Raw genomic sequence first — 23,027 nt, forward strand, 5'->3', positions numbered from 1 at the left:
ACCAGTCTTCAACCAAGAGCTTCACCCTGTTACTGTTTTGTTGATATTACCTTTTTGCTTTTTATTCTAATAATCATATTGTATGTTAAAATTTGGATGATTATGAAACAGTCAGCTCACTGATTACCCCCATCAATACTAGACGATGCCCGCAGTATACACCCATCCCAGCCCCTCCAGGAGCCCTCAAATCCCATCCTGGTCCCACAGGACACTCCCAACTTCCCCTCAAACACTCCGAGGCCCCCAGATTGACTCCCAGATCCAGAAAACTCTTGCTGCCTGCCCATGGAGTGCCCAGTGTGGCCCACCAACTGCACCACAAAGCCAAAGCTTCCAGGCTTTCTTTCCTGGGACTTAGGGCTGTTGTTTCCTGTTTTCAGCCATGCCTCCCAACTGATAGCCCAACTCCCAAACTGCTAGCATGCCTGTTGATACAGAATTGTTAAAATAAACCTTGCCAGTATATGTTTTCAGACACCGATTATTTAGTGTCGTTTCACTTTAATCCACCCCAAGGGAATTATTAATAAAAACCTGAGTTACCCCCCTCCCCTTTTCCTGGGGCGGGTTGTAACACCAATCACCACTGACTCCACCCAGTAGGCATAGCAAAGGAAGTTTCCTTTTGGTTTAGGGTTTAGTGTTAGGGTTAGGGTTAGGGTTAGGGTTTAAGGTTAGGGTTAGGGTTAGGGTTAGGGTTAGGGTTAGGTTTTGAGTTAGGGTTAGGGTTAGAAAGGGTTAGGGTTAGGGTTAGGAAATTTAGGGTTAGAGTTAGAGTTAGCAAAAGTTAGGGTTAGGGTTAGGGTTAGGTTTAGGGTTAGCAAAAGACAGGGTTACTGTTAGGGTTACGGTTAGGGGTATGGGTAAGGGTTAGGGTTAGGAAGAATTTGTCTTAGTGTGCGATCTAACAATCGCGGTTTTAGCCCATTCTGGACACGCAGTGGTGCCCAATAAGCCCCTCTCAGGCTATAAGCCCGATTCATTGCCCGCCGCTGTCAGAATCTTTTGCTTTTTCTCTTGGGTCTCTGCTTTTTCTGTTGCTGTTCAGTTGCGTGTCTGGCAGAATACCCACCGCCGTCCAGTATGTACTCTACTTCTATAGAGCACTGTCCCCTAACCCCAACATTAAAAGAGAGACTGGAAGCTATGCGCAAACCCTGTTCCCTAACCCTAACCCTAACCAAGAGACTGCAAGCTATGCGCAAACCTTTTTCCCTAACCCTAACCTTAAAAGTGAGAATGCAAGCTATGCGAAACCCTTTTCCCTAACCCTAACCCTAAAAACGAGACTACAAGTTATGCGCAAACCCTCTTCCCTAACCCTAACCTTAAAAAAGAGACTGCAAACTATGCACAAACCCTGTTACCTAACCCTAACCTTAAAAAAGAGACTGCAAACTATGCGCAAACCCGATTCCCTGACCCTAATCCTAAAAAAGCGAATGCAAGCTATGTGCAAACCCTGTTCCCTAACCTTAACCTTAAAAAAGAGACTGCAAGCTATGCACAAAACCAGTTCCCTAACCCTAACTTTAAAAAAGAGACTGCAAGCTACTAGGGTTAGGGTTAGGGTAAGGGTTAGGGTTGGGGTTAGGGTTTAGGGTTAGGGTTAGGGTTAGGGTTAGGGTTAGGATTCGGGTTAGGGTTAGGGTTAGGGTTAGGGTAAGGGTTAGGGGTTAGGGTTGGGGTTAGGGTTAGGGTTAGTCAGAATCTGTCTCAATGCACGATCTAACTATCGCGGGTTTACCCCATTCCAGGAACGCAGTGGTGCCCAGTAAACCCCTCTCGGGCTATAAGCCCGATTCAGTGCCCACCGCTGTCAGAATCTTTTGGTTTTTCTCTTGGGTCTCTACTTTTGCTGTTGCTGTTCTGTTGCGTGTCTGGCAGAGTACCCACCGCCGTCCGGTATGTACTCTGCTTCTATAGAGCACTGACCCCGCCCACTGGGTGGAGTCAAGAGGTGGCGTCGGTGTTGATTGTTCTGTGTCACTGGCTCCGCCTACTGGGTGGAGTCAGTGCTGATTGGTGTTACAACCCGCCCCAGGAAAAGGGGAGAGGGGGTAACTCAGGTTTTTATTAATAATTCCCTTGGGTGGATTAAAGTGAAACGACACTAAATAATCGGTGTCTGAAAACATATACTGGCAAGGTTTATTTTAACAATTCTGTATCAACAGGCATGCTAGCACTTTGGGTACTGTCATACCACAATGTGACACAGAGATAACCTTTGGGGGGGGGAAAGAAAATGCATAGGGGGGAGAAAGGCAGGATAAGAGCAAGGGAGAGTAAGAGAAAGAAAAACTGAGAGTGGACAGATGTATACAGTCACCGCCCACGGGGTCCAACAATGCTTCCATGTCTGTCAGTTGAAGTGGTGGCCTTGATCTGCCGGGGATGAAGGAGGGAAGTCCCCATACTCCAAGAAGTTATGAGTTATAGCCATGATTAGTGTCACGGACCATGCCTCGAGCCTCCAACATCTCGAGGGTTGCAGTCTCTCTTCTAAGGTTAGGAAACAGGCTTTGGGCATAGCTTGCAGTTACTGTGTGGACCAGTTGTCAGAGACTGAAATGGTTAATGATTTATGCATTCTAGGAGACTTTTCAGGCTTTTGACTTGCATGATACCTCTGATGAGCAGTCGGGCCTCTCCCTCCCTCCAGTGCTGACGGTGTGAAGCCCTGAAAAGGCAAGAGCTGAGCTTACAGGCTTTTGACTGTTGATATATCTGATGAGGAATCAGGCCCCTCCCTCCCTCTGCTATGAGATGTTAGGGTTAGGGTTAGGGTTAAGGTTAGCAAGGGTTAGGGTTTAGGTTTTAGGGTTTACGGTTTGGGGTTTAAGGTAGAGTTAAACCATCAGTTTTGGGGTATGGGACCGATAGCTTAATTAGCTGACCTTACTAGAAAATAATATAGAGGGAGTATAGAGGATTTTGATTCCTTTAGTGTAGGTTCGATTCCTACTTTTCTAAAATTAGGAAATGAGAGGATTGGTATACCTCTATGTTTACTTTATCATAGTAACCCTTTTGGATTCAGGCACATTTCCTTGAGTGTCTTAGGTAGGGGGGTAGGTGTGCATAGGAGATAGGAAGGCTGGTATGCCATAGGCATATGTTAGGGGTAAGAAGTTTTTTCAAAGCAAATGTATGAGTTGATCATATTGGAATCGAGGGTAAGAGGCACGGATTCATAAGAATCCTGCGGAAAGGAGGAGGGTTTTTGTAGCTAAAGTAGGGGGAATGAGTTCTTGAGGGAGATTAAGTGAGCTGGGGTTTAGGAATAGAATGGTTGTGAGTGCATTTATTAGTATAATATTAGCATATTCGGCAAGAAAAAACAAGGCGAATGGCCCTGCAGCATATTCTACGTTGAACCCTGAGACTAGTTCAGATTCTCCTTCTGTCAGGTCAAATGGAGCACGGTTTGTTTCGGCAAGAGTGGAGATATATCATTATTGCTAAGGGCCAGGAGGAGAAAATGAGGTAGAGAGGTTCTTGAGTTGTAGCTAGGGTATTGAGGGTGTAGTTACCACTAAGGATAATTACAGATAGGAGAATAATGGTTAGGGTAACTTCGTAAGAGATAGTTTGTGCGACTGCTCGGAGGGCGCCGATTAAGGCATATTTTGAGTTAGAGGCTCACCCTGATCATAGAATTGAGTAGACTGCCAAGCTAGATAGAGCTAGAAGGAAGAGTATGCCAAGGTTTAGGTCAGTAAGGGGAAAGGGTAGGGGAAGCGGTGTTCAGATTGTAATTGCTAGGAGAAGGGCTAAGATAGGAGTAGATATAAATAAGTAAGGGGATGAAGTTGATGGACGAATTGGTTCTTTAATGAATAACTTTATTCCATCTGCTATAGGTTGTAAGAGGCCAAATGGTCCTACAATATTAGGCCCTTTTCGGGCTTGCATATAACTTAGAATCTTATGTTCAACTAGGGTAAGAAATGCTACGGCGATGAGGATGGAGAGAGCATAGGATATTGATATAATAAAGTAAGTGAGGGTTAAGTGAATTGCCATGTGGTTTGTGTTGGAGCTAGGGAGAGGATTTGAACCTCTGGGTAAAGGGCTTAAGCCTTCTGCATTTGCCAAGCTCTGCCACGCTAGCGGTCCTTTTCTAGGAGGGGGTTATGGTGGAGCTCTTAGTAATTTAGTTGGGTTCATTACTGGGTGCGAAGGCGTGCTTGTGGCATAAGCCTTACTTCTTCGATCCTTTCGTACTAGAAGGAGTTGGAACATAGAGTTGTGATGTCACAGAGGAGCATGTGATGTTACAGGGAGGATTTGATGTCCCAGAGGAGGATATGATGTCACAGAGGAGGATGTGATATCACAGGGATGATGTGATGTCACAGAGGAGTATGTGAAGTCACAAGAAGCGTGTGATGTCACAGGAAGGATGTGATGTCACAGGAGAGCTGTGATGTCATAGAAGAACTGTGATGTCACGAAGGAGGATGTGATGTCACAGAGGAGGATGTGATGTCACAGAGGAGGATAGGATGTGACTGGGGACGTGTAATCTCACAGTGGAGGATGTGATGTCATAGAAGACGTGATGTCACAGCGGCGGATGTGATTTCACAGGAAGCATGTGATGTCACAGGAAGGATGATATGTCACAGGAGAGCTGTGTTGTCACAGAGGAGGATGTGATGTCACAGAGGAGGATGTAATGTCACCGGAGACATGCGATGTCACAGAGGGGATGTGATGTCACAGGGAAGATATGGTGTAATAGGAGACATGTGATGTCACAGAGGACGATGTGACGTCACAGGGAATTTTGATGTCACAGGGGAGGATGTGATGTTACAGAGGAGGATGTGATGTCACATGGGAGCTGTGATGTAACGGGGAAGATGTGATGCCACAGATGAGGATAAGATGTCCCAGGTTGCTGTGATGTCACAGGGCGGGGTGTGATGTCACAGAGGAGGATGCAAGCTCAGAGAGGAGAATGTGATGTCATAGGAGACCTGCGATGTCACAGAGGAGAATGCGATGTCACAGGTTACTGTGATGTCACAGGGCGGGATGTGACGTCACAGAGAAGGATGCAAGATCACAGAGGAGAATGTGATGTCATAGGAGACATCCGATGTCACTGAGGAGGATGTGATGTCACATGGAGCTGTGATGTCACAGAGGAGCATGTGATGTAACATAATGTAATGCGATGTCACAGAGGAGGATGTGATGTCACATGGAGCTGTGATCTCACAGAGGAGCATGTGATGTAGCAGAGTGTAATGTGATGTCACGGAGGAGGATGTGATGTCATAGGAGAAATGCGATGTCACAGAGGGGAATGTGGTGTCACAGAGGAGGATGTGATATCCCAGAAAAAGATTAAATGTCAGAGAGGAGGCTATGATGTCACAGGTGAGCTGTGATTTCATAGGTAAGCTGTGATGTCACGATAGAAGACGTGATGTCATAGGAGAGACGCGATGTCGCAGGGGGAATGTGATGTCACAGAGGAGGATAGTATGTGACTGGGGAAGTGTAATTTCACAGTGGAGGATGTGATGTCATTGAAGACATGTCACAGAGATGGATGTGCTGTCCCAGTGGTGGATGTGATGTCACAGAGGAGGATGTGATGTCACAAGAGAACTGTGATGTCACAGAGGAGGATGTGATGTCAAAAGAGGTGGATGTGATGTCACAGAAGGACTGTGATGTCACAGAGGGTCTGTGATGTCACAGGGGAGAATGTGATGTCACAGGAGATCTGTGATGTCACAGAGGAGGATGTGATGTCACGGAGGAGGATGTGATGTCACAGAGGAAGCATGTGATGTCAAAAGAGGAGGATGTGATGTCGCAGAGGAGGATTTGATGTCACAGGAAGCATGTGATGTCACAGGAAAGATCTGATGTCACAGGAGAGCTGTGATGTCATAAAAGTGTTGTGATGTCACAGAGGAGGACTAGATTTCCTAGGAGACATCCGATGTCACATGAAGCTGTGAGGTCACAGAGGAGGATGTGCTGTCACAGGAAACATGCGATGTCCCAGAGGAGAATGTGATGCCCCAGAGGAAGATTAAATGTCAGAGAGGAGGCTATGATGTCACAGGTGAGCTGTGATTTCATAGGCGAGCTATGATGTCACGAAACAGGATGTGATGTCATAGGAGAGACGCGATGTCGCAGGGGGGGATGTGATGTCACAGAGGAGGATAGGATGTGACTGGGGACGTATAATCTCACAGTGGAGGATGTGATGTCATAGAAGACATGCCATGTGACAGAGGCGGATGTGATTTCAGAGGAAGCATGTGATGTCACAGGAAGGATGAGATGTCACAGGAGAGCTGTGTTGTCACCGAGGAGCATGTGATGTCACAGAGGGGGATGTAATGTCACCGGAGACATGCGATGTCACAGAGGGGTTGTGATGTCACAGAGGGGACATGATGTCACAGAGAAGGATGTGATGTCAAAGGGAACTGTGAAGTCACAGAGGAGGATGTGATGTCACAGAGGAGGATGTGATGTCACAGGAGAACTCTGATGTCGCAGAGGAGGATGTGATGTCACAGAGGGGGATGTGATGTCTCAGGGGAGAATGTGATGTGACAGAAAATCTGTGATGTCACAGAGGAGGATGTGATGTCATAAGAGACATGCGACGTCAGAGAGGGGATATGATGTCACAGAGGAGGATGTGATGTCACACGGAACTGTGAAGTCACAGAGGAGGATGTGATGTCACACAGGAGGATGTGATGTCGCAGAGGAGGATGTGATGTCACAGGGGACTGTGATGTCACAGAGGAGGATGTGATGTTATAGGAGATCTGTGATGTCATAGGAGAGCTCTGATGTCACTGGGAGGATGTGATGTCACAGAGGAGGATGTGATGTCACAGGGAGCTGTGATTTTTCAGAGGACGATATAATGTCACAGGAGACATGCGGTGTCACAGGGGAGGATATGATGCCATAGGGGAAATGCAATGTCACAGAGGAGGATGCGATGTCACAGAGGCGGATGTGATGTCACAGAGGAGGATGTGATGTCATAGTGGAACTGTGATGTCATGGAAGAGTTGTGATGTCACAGAGGAGGATGTGATGTCACAGAGGAGGATGTGATGTCACAGGAGAGCTGTTATGTCACAGAGGAGGATGTGATGTCATAGGCGAGCTGTGATGTCACGGAGGAGGATGTGATGTCACAGAGGAGGATGTCATGTCACAGAGGAGGATGTGATGTCACAGGAGAGCTGTGATGTCACAGAGGACGATGTGATGTCCTAGGGTACAAGTGATGTCACAGGGGAGGATGATATGTCACAGGAAGCATGTGATGTTCCAAGAAGGATTTGATGTCACAGTGGAGCTGCGATGACACAGAGAAGGATGTGATGTCATAGAGGAGGAATTGATTTCCTAGGAGACTTTCGATGTCACAGAGGAGGATGTGTTGTCACATGGAGCTGTGATGTCACAGAGGAACATGTGATGTAGCAGAGTGTAATGTGATGTCACAGAGGAGGATGTGATGTCATAGGAGAAATGCGATATCACAGAGGGGAATGTGATGTCACAGAGGAGGATGTGATGTCCCAGAGGAAGATTAAATGTCAGAGAGGAGGCTATGATGTCACAGGGGAGTTGTGATTTCATAGGTAAACTGTGATGTCACGAACGAGGACGTGATGTCATAGGAGAGAAGCGAGGTTGCAGGGGGCATGTGATGTCACCGAGGAGGATGTGATGTCACAGGAGAGGTGTTATGTCACAGAGGAGGATGTGATGTCACAGAGGTGGATGGGATGTCACAGGAGAACTGTGATATCACAGGGGAGGATGTGATGTCACTGAGGGGCTGTGATGTCACAGGGGAGAATGTGATGTCACAGAAGATCTGTGATGTCACAGAGGAGGATGTGATGTCATAAGAGACATGCGATGTCACAGAGGGGATATGATGTCACAGAGGAGGATGTGATGTCACAGGAGAGCTGTGATGTCACAGAGGTGGATGTGATGTCACAGGTTGCTGTGATGTCACAGGGCGGGATGTGATGTCACAGAGGAGGATGCAAGCTCACAGAGGAGAATGTGATGTCATAGGAGACCTGTGATGTCACAGAGGAGGATGTGAATTCACAGAGGAGGATGTGATGTTGCAGTAAGCATGTGATGTCACCGATGAGGATGTGATGTCACAGAGGAGGATGTGATGTCACAGGAGAACTGTTATGTCACAGGGGAGGATGTGATATCACAGAGGAGGATGTGATGTCACAGAGGAGGATGTGATGTCACAGGAGAGCTGTGATGTCACAGAGGCGGATGTGATGTCACAGGTTGCTGTGATGTCACAGGGCGGGATGTGATGTCACAGAGGAGGATGCAAGCTCACAGAGGAGAATGTGATGTCATAGGAGACCTGTGATGTCACAGAGGAGGATGTGAATTCACAGAGGAGGATGTGATGTTGCAGTAAGCATGTGATGTCACCGATGAGGATGTGATGTCATAGGGGAGCTGATGTCATAGGGGAGCTGTGATGTCACAGAGGAGGATGTGATGACATATAGGAGGATGCGATGTCACAGAGGTGCTGTAATGTCACAGGGGAGAATGTGATGTCACAGGAGATCTGTGATGTCACAGAGGAGGATGTGATGTCACAGGGAGGATGTGATGTCACAGAGGAGGATATGATGTCCCAGAGGAAGATTAAATGTCAGAGAGGAGGCTATGATGTCACAGGGGAACTGTGATTACGTAGGTGAGCTGTGATGTCACGAAGGAGGATGTGATGTCACAGTGGAGGTTGTGATGGCACAGACGATGATTTGATGTCATAAGAGACATGCGATGTCACAGAGGGGAAATGATGTCACAGAGGAGGATATGATGTCAAAGGGAACTGTGAAGTCACAGTTGAGGATGTGATGTCACAGAGGAGGATGTGATGTCACAGGAGAACTGTGATGTCACAGTGGAGGATGTGATGTCACAGAGGAGGATGTGATGTCACAGAGGAGGATGTGATGTCACAGGAGAGCTGTGATGTCACAGAGGCAGATGTGATGTCCCAGGTTGCTGTGATGTCACAGGGCGGGATGTGATGTCACAGAGGAGGATGCAAGCTCACAGAGGAGAATGTGATGTCATAGGAGACCTGTGATGTCACAGAGGAGGATGTGAATTCACAGAGGAGGATGTGATGTCGCAGTAAGCATGTGATGTCACCGATGAGGATGTGATGTCATTGGGGAGCTGTGATGTCATAGAAGAGCTCTGACGTCACAGGGAGGATGTGATGTCACAGAGGAGGATGTGAGGTCATAGGGGTGCTGTGATGTCATAGGAGAGCTGTGATATCACAGAGGAGGATGTGATGGCACAGAGGAGGATGTGATGTCACAGGAGAGCTGTGATGTCACAGAGGAGGATGTGATGTCACAGAGGGTCTGTTATGTCACAGGGGAGAATGTGACATCACAGGAGATCTGTGATGACAGAGGATGATTTGATGTCAAAAGAGACTTGCGATGTCACAGAGGGGATATGATGTCATAGGGTAGGATGTGATGTCAAAGGGAATTGTGAAGTCAGAGGGGGATGTGATGTCACAGAGGAGGATGTGATGTCACAGAGGAGGATGTGATGTCATAGGGTTCAAGTGATGTCACAGACGAGGATGTGATGCCACAGAGGAGGATGTGATGTCACAGAGTTGGATGTGATGTCACAGGAAAGCTGTGATGTCCCAGAGGCGGATGTGATGTCACAGAGGGGTTGTGATGTAATAGGGGAGCTGTGATGTCATAGGAGACCTGTGATGTCACAGAGGAGGATGTGATGTCACAGAGGAGGATGTGCTGTCACAGAGGAGGATGTGATGTCATAGGGGAACTGTGATGTCATAGAAGAGCGGTGATGTCACAGAGGAGGATGTGATGTCGCAGAGGAGGATGTGATGTCACAGGAGAGTTGTTATGTCGCAGAGGAGGATGTGATGTCACAGAGGTGGATGTGATGTCACAGAGGGACTGTGATGTCACAGGGGAGAATGTGATGTCACAGGAGATCTGTGATGTCTCATAGGATGATTTGATGTCATAAGAGACATGCCATGTCACAGAGGGGATGTGATGTCACAGAGGTGGATGTGGATGCGATGTCACAGAGGTGGATGTGATGTCATAGAAGACGTGCGATGTCACAGAGGGGATGCGATTACACAGTGGAGGATATGATGTCACAGGGAGGATATGGTGTAATAGGAGACATGTGATGACACAGAGGAGGATGTGACGTCACTGGGAGTTTTGATGTCAGAGGGGCGGATGTGATGTTACAGAGGAGGATGTGATGTCACATGGGAGCTGTGATGTAACGGGGAAGATGTGATGCCACAGATGAGGATATGATGTGCCAGGTTGCTGTGAAGTCACAGGGCGGGATGTGATGTCACAGAGGAGGATGCAAGCTCACAGAGGAGAATCTGATGTCATCGGAGACCTGTGAATGTCACAGAGGGGGATGTGATATCACAGAGGAGGATGTGATGTCGCAGTAAGCATGTGATATCACCGGGCGGGATGTGATGTCACAGAGGAGGATGTGAAGTCATAGGGGAGCTGTGATGTCAAATTGAACTGTGAAGTCACAGAGGAGGATGTGATGTCACACCGGAGGATGTGATGTCGCAGAGAAGGATGTGATATCACAGGAGACCTGTGATGTCACAGAGGGGGATGTGATGTCACAGGTTGCTGTGATGTCACGGGGCGGGATGTGATGTTACCGAGGAGGATGCAAGCTCACAGAGGAGAGTGTGATGTCATAGGAGACCTGTGATGTCACAGAGGAGGGTGTGAAATCACAGAGGAGGATGTGATGTCGCAGTAAGCATGTGATGTCACCGATGAGGATGTGATGTCACAGAGGAGGATGTGATGTCATAGGGGAGCTGTGATGTCACGGAGGATGATGTGATGTCTCAGGGCAGGATGTGATGTCACAGAGGAGGATGCAAGCTCACAGAGAAGAATGTGATGTCATTTGAGACCTGTGATGTCAGACAGGAGGATATGAAATCACAGAGGAGGATGTGATGTCACAGAAGAGCTGTGATGTCAGAGAGGAGGATGTGATGTCATAGGAAATCTGTGATGTCACAGAGGAGGATGTGATGTCATAAGAGACATGCGATGTGACAGAGGGGATATGATGTCACAGACGTGGATGTGATGTCAAAGGGAACTCTGAAGTCACAGAGGAGGATGTGATGTCACAGAGGAGGATGTGATGTCACAGGAGAGCTGTTATGTCACAGAAAAGGATGTGATGTCACAGAGGTGGATGTGATGTCACCGAGGGTCTGTGATGTCACAGGGGAAGGTGTGATGTCACAGGAGATCTGTGATGTCACAGAGGATGATTTGATGTCATAAGAGACATGCGATTTCACAGAGGAAAAATGATGTCATATGTTAGGATGTGATGTCATAAGAGACATGCGATGTCACAGAGGGGTTATGATGTCATAGAGGAGGACGTGATGTCAAAGGGAACTGGGAAGTCACAGAGGGGGATGTGATGTCACCGGGCAGGATGTGATGTCACAGAGGAGGATGTGATGTCACAGAGGAGGATAGGATGTGACTGGGGACATGTAATCTCACAGTGGAGGATGTGATGTCATAGAGGACATGCGATGTCACAGAGGCAGATGTCATGTCACATGGCTACTGTGATGTGACAGGGAAGATGCGATGCCTCAGATGAGGATATGATGTCCAAGGTTGCTGTAATGTCACAGGGCGGGATGTGATGTCATAGAGGAGAATGCAAGCTCACAGAGGAGAATGTATTGTCATAGGAGACCTGCGATGTCACAGAGGAGGATGTGATGTCACAGGTTGCTGTGATGTCACAGGACGGGATGTGATGTCAGAGAGGAGGATGCAAGCTCACAGAGAAGAATGTGATGTCATAGGAGACCAGCGATGTCACAGAGGAGGATGTGATATCACAGAGGAGGATGTGATGTCACAGAGGAGAATGTGATGTCACAGAGGTGGATGTGATGTTACAGAGGGGCTGTTATGTCACAGGCGAGAATGTGATGTCACAGGAGAGCAGTGATTGCACAGAGGAGGATGTGATGTCACAGAGGGGCTATTATGTCACAGAGGAGAATGTGATGTCACAGGAGATCTGTGATGTCACAGAGGAGGATGGGATGTCACAGGTTGCTGTGATGTGACAGGGTGGGATGTGATGTCACAGAGGAGGATGCAAGCTCACAGACGAGAATGTGATGTCATAGGAGAGCTGAGATATCACAGAGGAGGATGTGATGTCACAAAAGAGGATGTGATGTCACAGGAGAGCTGTGATGTCACAGAGGACGATGTGATGTCCTAAGGTACAAGTGATGTCACAGGGGAGGACGTGATGTCACAGGAAGCATGTGTTGTCACAAGAAGGATTTGATGTCACAGTGGAACTGCGATGACACAGAGAAGGATGTGATGTCACCGAGGAGGAATTGATTTCCTAGGAGACTTTCAATGTCACAGAGGATGTGATGTCACAGGGAGCTGTGGTGTCACAGAGGAGCATGTGATGTAGCAGAGGGTAATGTGATGTCACAGAGGAGGATGTGATGTCGTAGGAGAAATGCGATGTCACAGAAGGGAATGTGATGTCACAGAGGAGGATGTGATGTCCCAGAGGAAGATTAAATATCAGAGAGGAGGCTATGATGTCACAGGGGAGCTGTGATTTCATAGGTAAACTGTGATGTCACGAAGGAGGACGTGATGTCATAGGAGACGCGAGGCCGCAGGGGGGGATGTGATGTCCCGAGGAGCTGTGTTGTCCCAGAGGAGCATGTGATGTCACAGAGAGGATGCGATGTCACAGAGAAGGATGTGATGTCACAGGGAGGATGTGATGTCACAGAGGAGGATATGATGTCACAGAGGAGGATGTGATATCACAGGGAGGATGTGATGTCACAGGAAGCATGTGATGTCACAGGAAGGATGTGATGTCGCAGGAGTACTGTGATGTCATAGGAGAGTTGTGATGTCACAGAGGAGATGTGATGTCATAGAGGTGGATGTGGATGCGATGTCACAGAGGTGGATGTGATGTCATAGAAGACGTGCGATGTCACAGAGGGGATGTGATTACACAGCGGAGGATGTGATGTCACAGGGAGGATATGGTGTAATAGGAGACATGTGATGACACAGAGGAGGATGTGACATCACTGGGAGTTTTGATGTCACAGGGGAGGATGTGATGTTACAGAGGAGGATGTGACGTCACTTGGGAGCTGTGATGTAACGGGGAAGATGTGATGCCACAGATGAGGATATGATGTCCCAGGTTGCTGTGATGTCACAGGGCGGGATGTGATGTTACAGAGGAGGATGTGATGTCATAGGGGAGCTGTGATGTCATAGGAGAGCTGTGATGTCACAGAGGAGGATGTGATGCCACAAAAGAGGATGTGATGTCATAGGGGAGCTGTGATGTCACAGAGGAGGATGTGATGCCATGGGGAGTATGTGATGTCACAGAGGAAGATTAAATGTCAGAGCGGAGGCTATGATGTCACCGGGGAACTGTAATTACATAGGTGAGCTGTGATGTCACGAAGGAGGATGTCATAGGAGAGACGCGATGTCTCATGGAGGATGTGATGTCACAGAGGAGGATGTGATGTCACAGAGGATGATTTGATGTCATAAGAGACATGCGATGTCACAGAGGGGAAATGATGTCACAGAGGAGGATATGATGTCAAAGGGAACTGTGAAGTCACAGTTGAGGATGTGATGTCACAGAGGAGGATGTGATGTCGCAGTAAGCATGTGATATCACCGGGCGGGATGTGATGTCACAGAGGAGGATGTGAAGTCATAGGGGAGCTGTGATGTCATAGGAGAGCTGTGATGTCACAGAGGAGGATGTGATGTCACAGAGGAGAATGTGATGTCATAGGGGAGCTGTGATGTCACAGAGGAGGATGTGATGTCACAGGAAACATGCAATGTCCCAGAGGAGAATGTGATGTCCCAGAGGAAGATTAAATGTCAGAGAGGAGGCTATGATGTCACAGGGGAACTGTGATTACATAGGTGAGCTGTGATGTCACGAAGGAGGATGTGATTTAATTGGAGAGATGCGGGGTCGCAGGGGGAATGTGATGTCACCGCGGAGGATGTGATGCCACGGGAGAGCTGTTATGTCACAGAGGAGGATGTGATGTCACAGAGGTAGATGTGATGTCACAGGGGAGAATGTGACGTCACAGGAGATCTGTGATGTCACAGAGGATGATTTGATGTCATAAGAGACATGCGAAGTCACAGAGGGGATATGATGTCACAGAGGAGGATGTGATGTCAAAGGGAACTGTGAAGTCACAGAGGAGGATGTGATGTCTCAGAGAAGGGTGTGATGTCGCAGGAAGCATGTGATGTCACAGAGGAGGATGCGATGTCATAGGAGATCTGTGATGTCATAGAAGAGCTCTGACGTCACAGGGAGGATGTGAGATCACAGAGGAGGATGTGATGTCATAGGAAAGCTGTGATGTCCCAGAGGAGGATGTGATGTCACAGAGGGGCTGTGATGTCACAGGGGAGAATGTGATGTCACAGGAGATCTGTGATGTCACAGAGTATGATGTGATGTCATAAGAGACATGCGATGTCACAGAGGGGATATGATGTCACAGAGGAGGATGTGATGTCAAATTGAACTGTGAAGTCACAGAGGAGGATGTGATGTCACACCGGAGGATGTGATGTCGCAGAGAAGGATGTGATATCACAGGAGACCTGTGATGTCACAGAGGGGGATGTGATGTCACAGGTTGCTGTGATGTCACGGGGCGGGATGTGATGTTACCGAGGAGGATGCAAGCTCACAGAGGAGAGTGTGATGTCATAGGAGACCTGTGATGTCACAGAGGAGGGTGTGAAATCACAGAGGAGGATGTGATGTCGCAGTAAGCATGTGATGTCACCGATGAGGATGTGATGTCACAGAGGAGGATGTGATGTCATAGGGGAGCTGTGATGTCACGGAGGATGATGTGATGTCTCAGGGCAGGATGTGATGTCACAGAGGAGGATGCAAGCTCACAGAGAAGAATGTGATGTCATTTGAGACCTGTGATGTCAGACAGGAGGATATGAAATCACAGAGGAGGATGTGATGTCACAGAAGAGCTGTGATGTCAGAGAGGAGGATGTGATGTCATAGGAAATCTGTGATGTCACAGAGGAGGATGTGATGTCATAAGAGACATGCGATGTGACAGAGGGGATATGATGTCACAGACGTGGATGTGATGTCAAAGGGAACTCTGAAGTCACAGAGGAGGATGTGATGTCACAGAGGAGGATGTGATGTCACAGGAGAGCTGTTATGTCACAGAAAAGGATGTGATGTCACAGAGGTGGATGTGATGTCACAGAGGGTCTGTGATGTCACAGGGGAGGGTGTGATGTCACAGGAGATCTGTGATGTCACAGAGGATGATTTGATGTCATAAGAGACATGCGATTTCACAGAGGAAAAATGATGTCATATGTTAGGATGTGATGTCATAAGAGACATGCGATGTCACAGAGGGGTTATGATGTCATAGAGGAGGACGTGATGTCAAAGGGAACTGGGAAGTCACAGAGGGGGATGTGATGTCACCGGGCAGGATGTGATGTCACAGAGGAGGATGTGATGTCACAGAGGAGGATAGGATGTGACTGGGGACATGTAATCTCACAGTGGAGGATGTGATGTCATAGAGGACATGCGATGTCACAGAGGCAGATGTCATGTCACATGGCTACTGTGATGTGACAGGGAAGATGCGATGCCTCAGATGAGGATATGATGTCCAAGGTTGCTGTAATGTCACAGGGCGGGATGTGATGTCATAGAGGAGAATGCAAGCTCACAGAGGAGAATGTATTGTCATAGGAGACCTGCGATGTCACAGAGGAGGATGTGATGTCACAGGTTGCTGTGATGTCACAGGACGGGATGTGATGTCAGAGAGGAGGATGCAAGCTCACAGAGAAGAATGTGATGTCATAGGAGACCAGCGATGTCACAGAGGAGGATGTGATATCACAGAGGAGGATGTGATGTCACAGAGGAGAATGTGATGTCACAGAGGTGGATGTGATGTTACAGAGGGGCTGTTATGTCACAGGCGAGAATGTGATGTCACAGGAGAGCAGTGATTGCACAGAGGAGGATGTGATGTCACAGAGGGGCTATTATGTCACAGAGGAGAATGTGATGTCACAGGAGATCTGTGATGTCACAGAGGAGGATGGGATGTCACAGGTTGCTGTGATGTGACAGGGTGGGATGTGATGTCACAGAGGAGGATGCAAGCTCACAGACGAGAATGTGATGTCATAGGAGAGCTGAGATATCACAGAGGAGGATGTGATGTCACAAAAGAGGATGTGATGTCACAGGAGAGCTGTGATGTCACAGAGGACGATGTGATGTCCTAAGGTACAAGTGATGTCACAGGGGAGGACGTGATGTCACAGGAAGCATGTGTTGTCACAAGAAGGATTTGATGTCACAGTGGAACTGCGATGACACAGAGAAGGATGTGATGTCACCGAGGAGGAATTGATTTCCTAGGAGACTTTCAATGTCACAGAGGATGTGATGTCACAGGGAGCTGTGGTGTCACAGAGGAGCATGTGATGTAGCAGAGGGTAATGTGATGTCACAGAGGAGGATGTGATGTCGTAGGAGAAATGCGATGTCACAGAAGGGAATGTGATGTCACAGAGGAGGATGTGATGTCCCAGAGGAAGATTAAATATCAGAGAGGAGGCTATGATGTCACAGGGGAGCTGTGATTTCATAGGTAAACTGTGATGTCACGAAGGAGGACGTGATGTCATAGGAGACGCGAGGCCGCAGGGGGGGATGTGATGTCCCGAGGAGCTGTGTTGTCCCAGAGGAGCATGTGATGTCACAGAGAGGATGCGATGTCACAGAGAAGGATGTGATGTCACAGGGAGGATGTGATGTCACAGAGGAGGATATGATGTCACAGAGGAGGATGTGATATCACAGGGAGGATGTGATGTCACAGGAAGCATGTGATGTCACAGGAAGGATGTGATGTCGCAGGAGTACTGTGATGTCATAGGAGAGTTGTGATGTCACAGAGGAGATGTGATGTCATAGAGGTGGATGTGGATGCGATGTCACAGAGGTGGATGTGATGTCATAGAAGACGTGCGATGTCACAGAGGGGATGTGATTACACAGCGGAGGATGTGATGTCACAGGGAGGATATGGTGTAATAGGAGACATGTGATGACACAGAGGAGGATGTGACATCACTGGGAGTTTTGATGTCACAGGGGAGGATGTGATGTTACAGAGGAGGATGTGACGTCACTTGGGAGCTGTGATGTAACGGGGAAGATGTGATGCCACAGATGAGGATATGATGTCCCAGGTTGCTGTGATGTCACAGGGCGGGATGTGATGTTACAGAGGAGGATGTGATGTCATAGGGGAGCTGTGATGTCATAGGAGAGCTGTGATGTCACAGAGGAGGATGTGATGCCACAAAAGAGGATGTGATGTCATAGGGGAGCTGTGATGTCACAGAGGAGGATGTGATGCCATGGGGAGTATGTGATGTCACAGAGGAAGATTAAATGTCAGAGCGGAGGCTATGATGTCACCGGGGAACTGTAATTACATAGGTGAGCTGTGATGTCACGAAGGAGGATGTCATAGGAGAGACGCGATGTCTCATGGAGGATGTGATGTCACAGAGGAGGATGTGATGTCACAGAGGATGATTTGATGTCATAAGAGACATGCGATGTCACAGAGGGGAAATGATGTCACAGAGGGGGATATGATGTCAAAGGGAACTGTGAAGTCACAGTTGAGGATGTGATGTCACAGAGGAGGATGTGATGTCACAGAGGAGGATGTGATGTCACAGGTTGCTGTGATGTCACAGGGCGGGATGTGATGTCACAGAGGAGGATGCAAGCTCACAGAGGAGAATGTGATGTCATAGAAGACCTGTGATGTCACAGAGGAGGATGTGAATTCACAGAGGAGGATGTAATGTCGCAGTAAGCATGTGATGTCACAGAGGAGGATGTGATGTCATAGGGGAGCTGTGATGTCACAGAGGAGGATGTGATGACACATAGGAGGATGCGATGTCACAGAGGTGCTGTAATGTCACAGGGGAGAATGTGATGTCACAGGAGATCTGTGATGTCACAGAGGAGGATGTGATGTCACAGGAAACATGCAATGTCCCAGAGGAGAATGTGATGTCCCAGAGGAAGATTAAATGTCAGAGAGGAGGCTATGATGTCACAGGGGAACTGTGATTACATAGGCAAGCAGTGATGTCACGAAGGACGATGTGATGTCATAGGAGAGAGGCGATGTCGTAGAGGCGGATGTGATTGCACAGGAAGCATGTGATGTCACAGGAAGGATGAGATGTCACAGGAGAGCTGTGCTGTCACAGAGGAGGATGTGATGTCAACGGGAATTGTGAATCACCGAGGAGGATGTGATGTCACAGAGGAGGATGTGATGTTATAGGAGATCTGTGATGTCATAGAAGGGCTCTGACGTCACAGGGAGGATGTGATGTCACAGAGGAGGATGTGATGTCATAGGGGAGCTGTGATGCCATAGAATAGCTGTGATATCACAGAGGAGGATGTAATGTCACAGAGGAGGATGTGATGTCACAGGGTGGGCTGTTATGTCACAGAGGAGGATGTGATGTCACAGCGGTGGATGTGATGGCACAGGAGATCTGTGATGTCACAAAGGATGATTTGATGTCATAGGAGACATGCGATGTCACAGAGGGGATATGATGTGACAGAGGAGGATGTGATGTCAAAGGGAACTGCGAAGTCACAAAGGAGGATGTGATGTCACAGAGGAGGATGTGATGTCCTAAGAGACATGCGATGTCACACAGGGGAAAGTGATGTCACAGAGGACGATGTGATGTCAGAGAGGAGAATGTGATGTCGTAGCAAGCATGTGATATCTGGAAAGATGTGATGTCATAGGCGAGCTCCGATGTCACAGAGGAGGATGTGATGTCACATGGAGCTGTCTTGTCCCAGAGGAGCATGTGATGTCACAGGGAGAATGTGATGTCACAGAGAAGGATTTGATGTCACAGGGAGGATTTGATGTCACAGAGGAGGATGTGATGTCACAGAGGAGGATGTGATGCCATAGAGGAGTATGTGAAGTCACAGGAAGCATGTGACGTCACCGGAAGGATGTGATGCCACAGGAGAACTGTGATGTCATAGGAGAGCTGTTATGTCACAGAGGAGGATGTGATGTCACAGAGGGGCTGTTATGTCACAGGGGAGAATGTGATGTCACAGGAGATCTGTGATATCACTGAGGAGGATGCAAGCTCACAGAGGAGAATATGATGTCATAGGAGACCTGTGATGTCACAGAGGAGGATGTGAAATCACAGAGGAGGATGTGATGTCGCAGTAAGCATATGATGTCACCGGGCGGGATGTGATATCACAGAGGAGGATGTGATGTCATAGGGGACCTGTGATGTCATAGGAGAACTGTGATGTCACAGAGGAGGATGTGATGTCACAGAGGGGGATGTGATGTCACAGAGGAGACCTGTTATGTCACAGAGGAGGATGTGATGTCACAGAGGTGGATGTGATGTCACGGAGGGACTGTGATGACACAGGGGAGAATGTGATGTCACAGGAGATCTGTGATGTCACAGAGGATGATTTGATGTCATAAGAGACATGCGATGTCACAGAGGGGATATGATGTCATGGAGTAGGATGTGATGTCAAAGGGAACTGTGAAACCACAGAGGGGGATGTGATGTCACAGAGGAGGATGTGATGTCACAGAGGAGGATGTGATGTCAAAGGGAATTGTGAAGTCACAGTTGAGGATGTGATGTCGCAGAGGAGGATGTGATGTCGCAGTAAGCATGTGATGTCACAGAGGAGGATGTGATGTCATAGGGGAGCTGTGATGTTATAGAAGAGCTGTGATGTCACAGAGGAGGATGTGATGTCGCAGAGGAGGATGTGATGGCACAGGAAAGCTGTTATGTCACAGAGGAGGATGTGATGTCACAGAGGTGGATGTGATGTCACAGAGGGACTGTGATGTCACAGGGGAGAATGTGATGTCACAGGAGATCTGAGATGTCACAGAGGATGATTTGATGCCATAAGAGACATGCGATGTCACAGAGGGGATATGATGTCACAGAGGAGGATGTGATGTCAAATGGAACTCTGAAGTCACAGAGGAGGATGTGATATCGCAGAGGAGGATGTGATGTCACAGGGAACTGTGATGTCACAGAGGAGGGTGTGATGTTATTGGAGATCTGTGATGTCATAGAAGAGCTCTGACGTCACTGAGAGGATGTGATGTCACAGAGGAGGATGTGATGTCACAGTTGATCAGTGATTACACAGAGGAGGTTGTGACGTCACTGGTTTCTTTGATGTCACAGGTCGGGATGTGATGTCACAGAGGAGGATGCAAGCTCACGGTGGAGAATGTGATATCATGGGAGACCTGTGATGCCACAGAGGAGGATGTGATGTCACAGAGTTGCTGTGACGTCACAGGGGAGAATGTGATGTCGCAGAGATCTGTGATGTCACAGAGGAGGATGTGATGTCATAAGAGGCATGCGATGTCACAGAGGGGATATGATGTCACAGAGGAGCATGTGATGTCAAAGGGAATTATGAAGTCGCAGAGGAGGATGTGATGTCGCAGAGGAGGATGTGATGTCACAGGGAACTGTGATGTCACAGGGGAGGGTGTGATGTTATAGGAGATCTGTGATGTCATAGAAGAGTTCTGACGTCACAGGGAGGATGTGATGTCACAGAGGACAATGTGATGTCACAGGAGATCTGTGATGTCATAGGAGAGCTGTGATATCACAGAGGAGGATGTGATGTCACAGAGGAGGATGTGATGTCACAGAGGGTCTGTTATGTCACAGGGGAGAATGTGACATCACAGGAGATCTGTGATGAGAGAGGATGATTTGATGTCAAAAGAGACTTGCGATGTCACGGAGGGGATATGATGTCATAGGGTAGGATGTGATGTCAAAGGGAACTGTGAAGTCAGAGGGGGATGTGATGTCACAGAGGAGGATGTGATGTCACAGAGGAGGATGTGATGTCCTAGGGTTCAAGTGATGTCACAGAGGAGGATGTGATGCCACAGAGGAGGATGTGATGCCACAGAGGAGGATGTGATGTCACAGGAGAGCTGTGATGTCACAGAGGAGGATGTGATGTCACAGAGGGGCTGTTATGTCACAGGTGAGAATGTGATGTCATAGGAGACCTGTGATGTCACAGAGGAGGATGTGATATCACAGAGGAGGATGTGATGTAGCAGTAAGTATGTGATGTCAGCGGGCGGGATGTAATGTCACAGAGGAGGATGTGATGTCATAGGGGAGCTGTGATGTCATAGGAGAGCTGTGATGTCACAGAGGAGGATGTGATGTCACAGAGGAGGATGTGCTGTCACAGAGGAGGATGTGATGTCATAGGGGAGCTGTGATGTCATAGAAGAGCGGTGATGTCACAGAGGAGGATGTGATGTCATAGAGGAGGATGTGATGGCACAGGAGAGTTGTTATGTCACAGAGGAGGATGTGATGTCGCAGAGGAGGATGTGATGTCACAGAGGTGGATGTGATGTCACAGAGGGACTGTGATGTCACAGGGGAGAATGTGATGTCACAGGAGATCTCTGATGTCTCAGAGGATGATTGGATGTCATAAGAGACATGCGATGTCACAGAGGGGATATGATGTCACACAGGAGGATTTGATGTCAAAGGGAACTGTGAAGTCACAGAGGAGGATGTGATGTCGCAGAGGAGGATGTGATGTCTCAGGGAACTGTGAAGTCACAGAGGAGGGTGTGATATTATAGGAGATTTGTGATGTCATAGAAGCGCTCTGACGTCACTGGGAGGATGTGATGTCACAGAGGAGGATGTGATGTCACAGGAGAAGTGTGATGTCAGAGGGGAGGATGTGATGTCATAGAGGGGCTGTTATGTCACAGAGGAGAATGTGATGTCACAGGAGATCTGTGATTACACAGAGGAGGATGTGACGTCACTGTTTTCTGTGATGTCACAGGGCGGGATGTGATGTCACAGAGGAGGATGCAAGCTCACGGTGGAGAATGTGATGGGATAGGAGACCTGTGATGTCACAGATGAGGATGTGAAATCACAGAGAAGGATGTGATGTCGCAGTAAGCATGTGATGTCACAGAGGAGGATATTATGTCACAGAGGAGGATGTGAAGTCACAGAAGAGGATGTGATGTCAGAGGTTGCTGTGATGTCACAGGGCGGGATGTGATGTCACAGAGGAGGATGCAAGCTCACAGAGGAGAATGTGATGTCATAGGAGACCTGTGATGTCACAGAGGAGGATGTGTTCTCACAGAGGAGGATGTGTTGTCACAGAGGAGGATGTGATCTCATAGGGGAGCTGTGATGTCGTAGGAGAGCTGTGTTGTCACAAAGGAGGCTGAGATGTCACAAAGGAGGATGTGATGTCATAGGAGACATATGATGTCACAGAGGGTGATGTGATATCACAGATGTGGGTCTGCTTTCACAGGAAGCATGTGATGCCACAGGAAGAATGTGTTGTCACAGAGGAGGCTGTGATGTCACAGAGGAGGATGTGATGTCACAGGAAACATGCAATGTCCCAGAGGAGAATGTGATGTCCCAGAAAGAAGATTAAATGTCAGAGAGGAGGCTATGATGTCACAGGGGAGCTGTGATTTCATAGGTAAACTGTGATGTCACGAAGGAGGAGGTTATGTCATTGGAGAGACGCTGGGTCACACGGGGAATGTGATGTCACTGCGGAGGATGTGATGGCACGGGAGA

Source organism: Manacus candei, unplaced genomic scaffold (assembly GCF_025592945.1).
Source record: "Manacus candei isolate 608988 ecotype Guabito, Panama unplaced genomic scaffold, ASM2559294v1 h1tg000065l, whole genome shotgun sequence".
Taxonomy (NCBI): Eukaryota; Metazoa; Chordata; class Aves; order Passeriformes; family Pipridae; genus Manacus; species Manacus candei.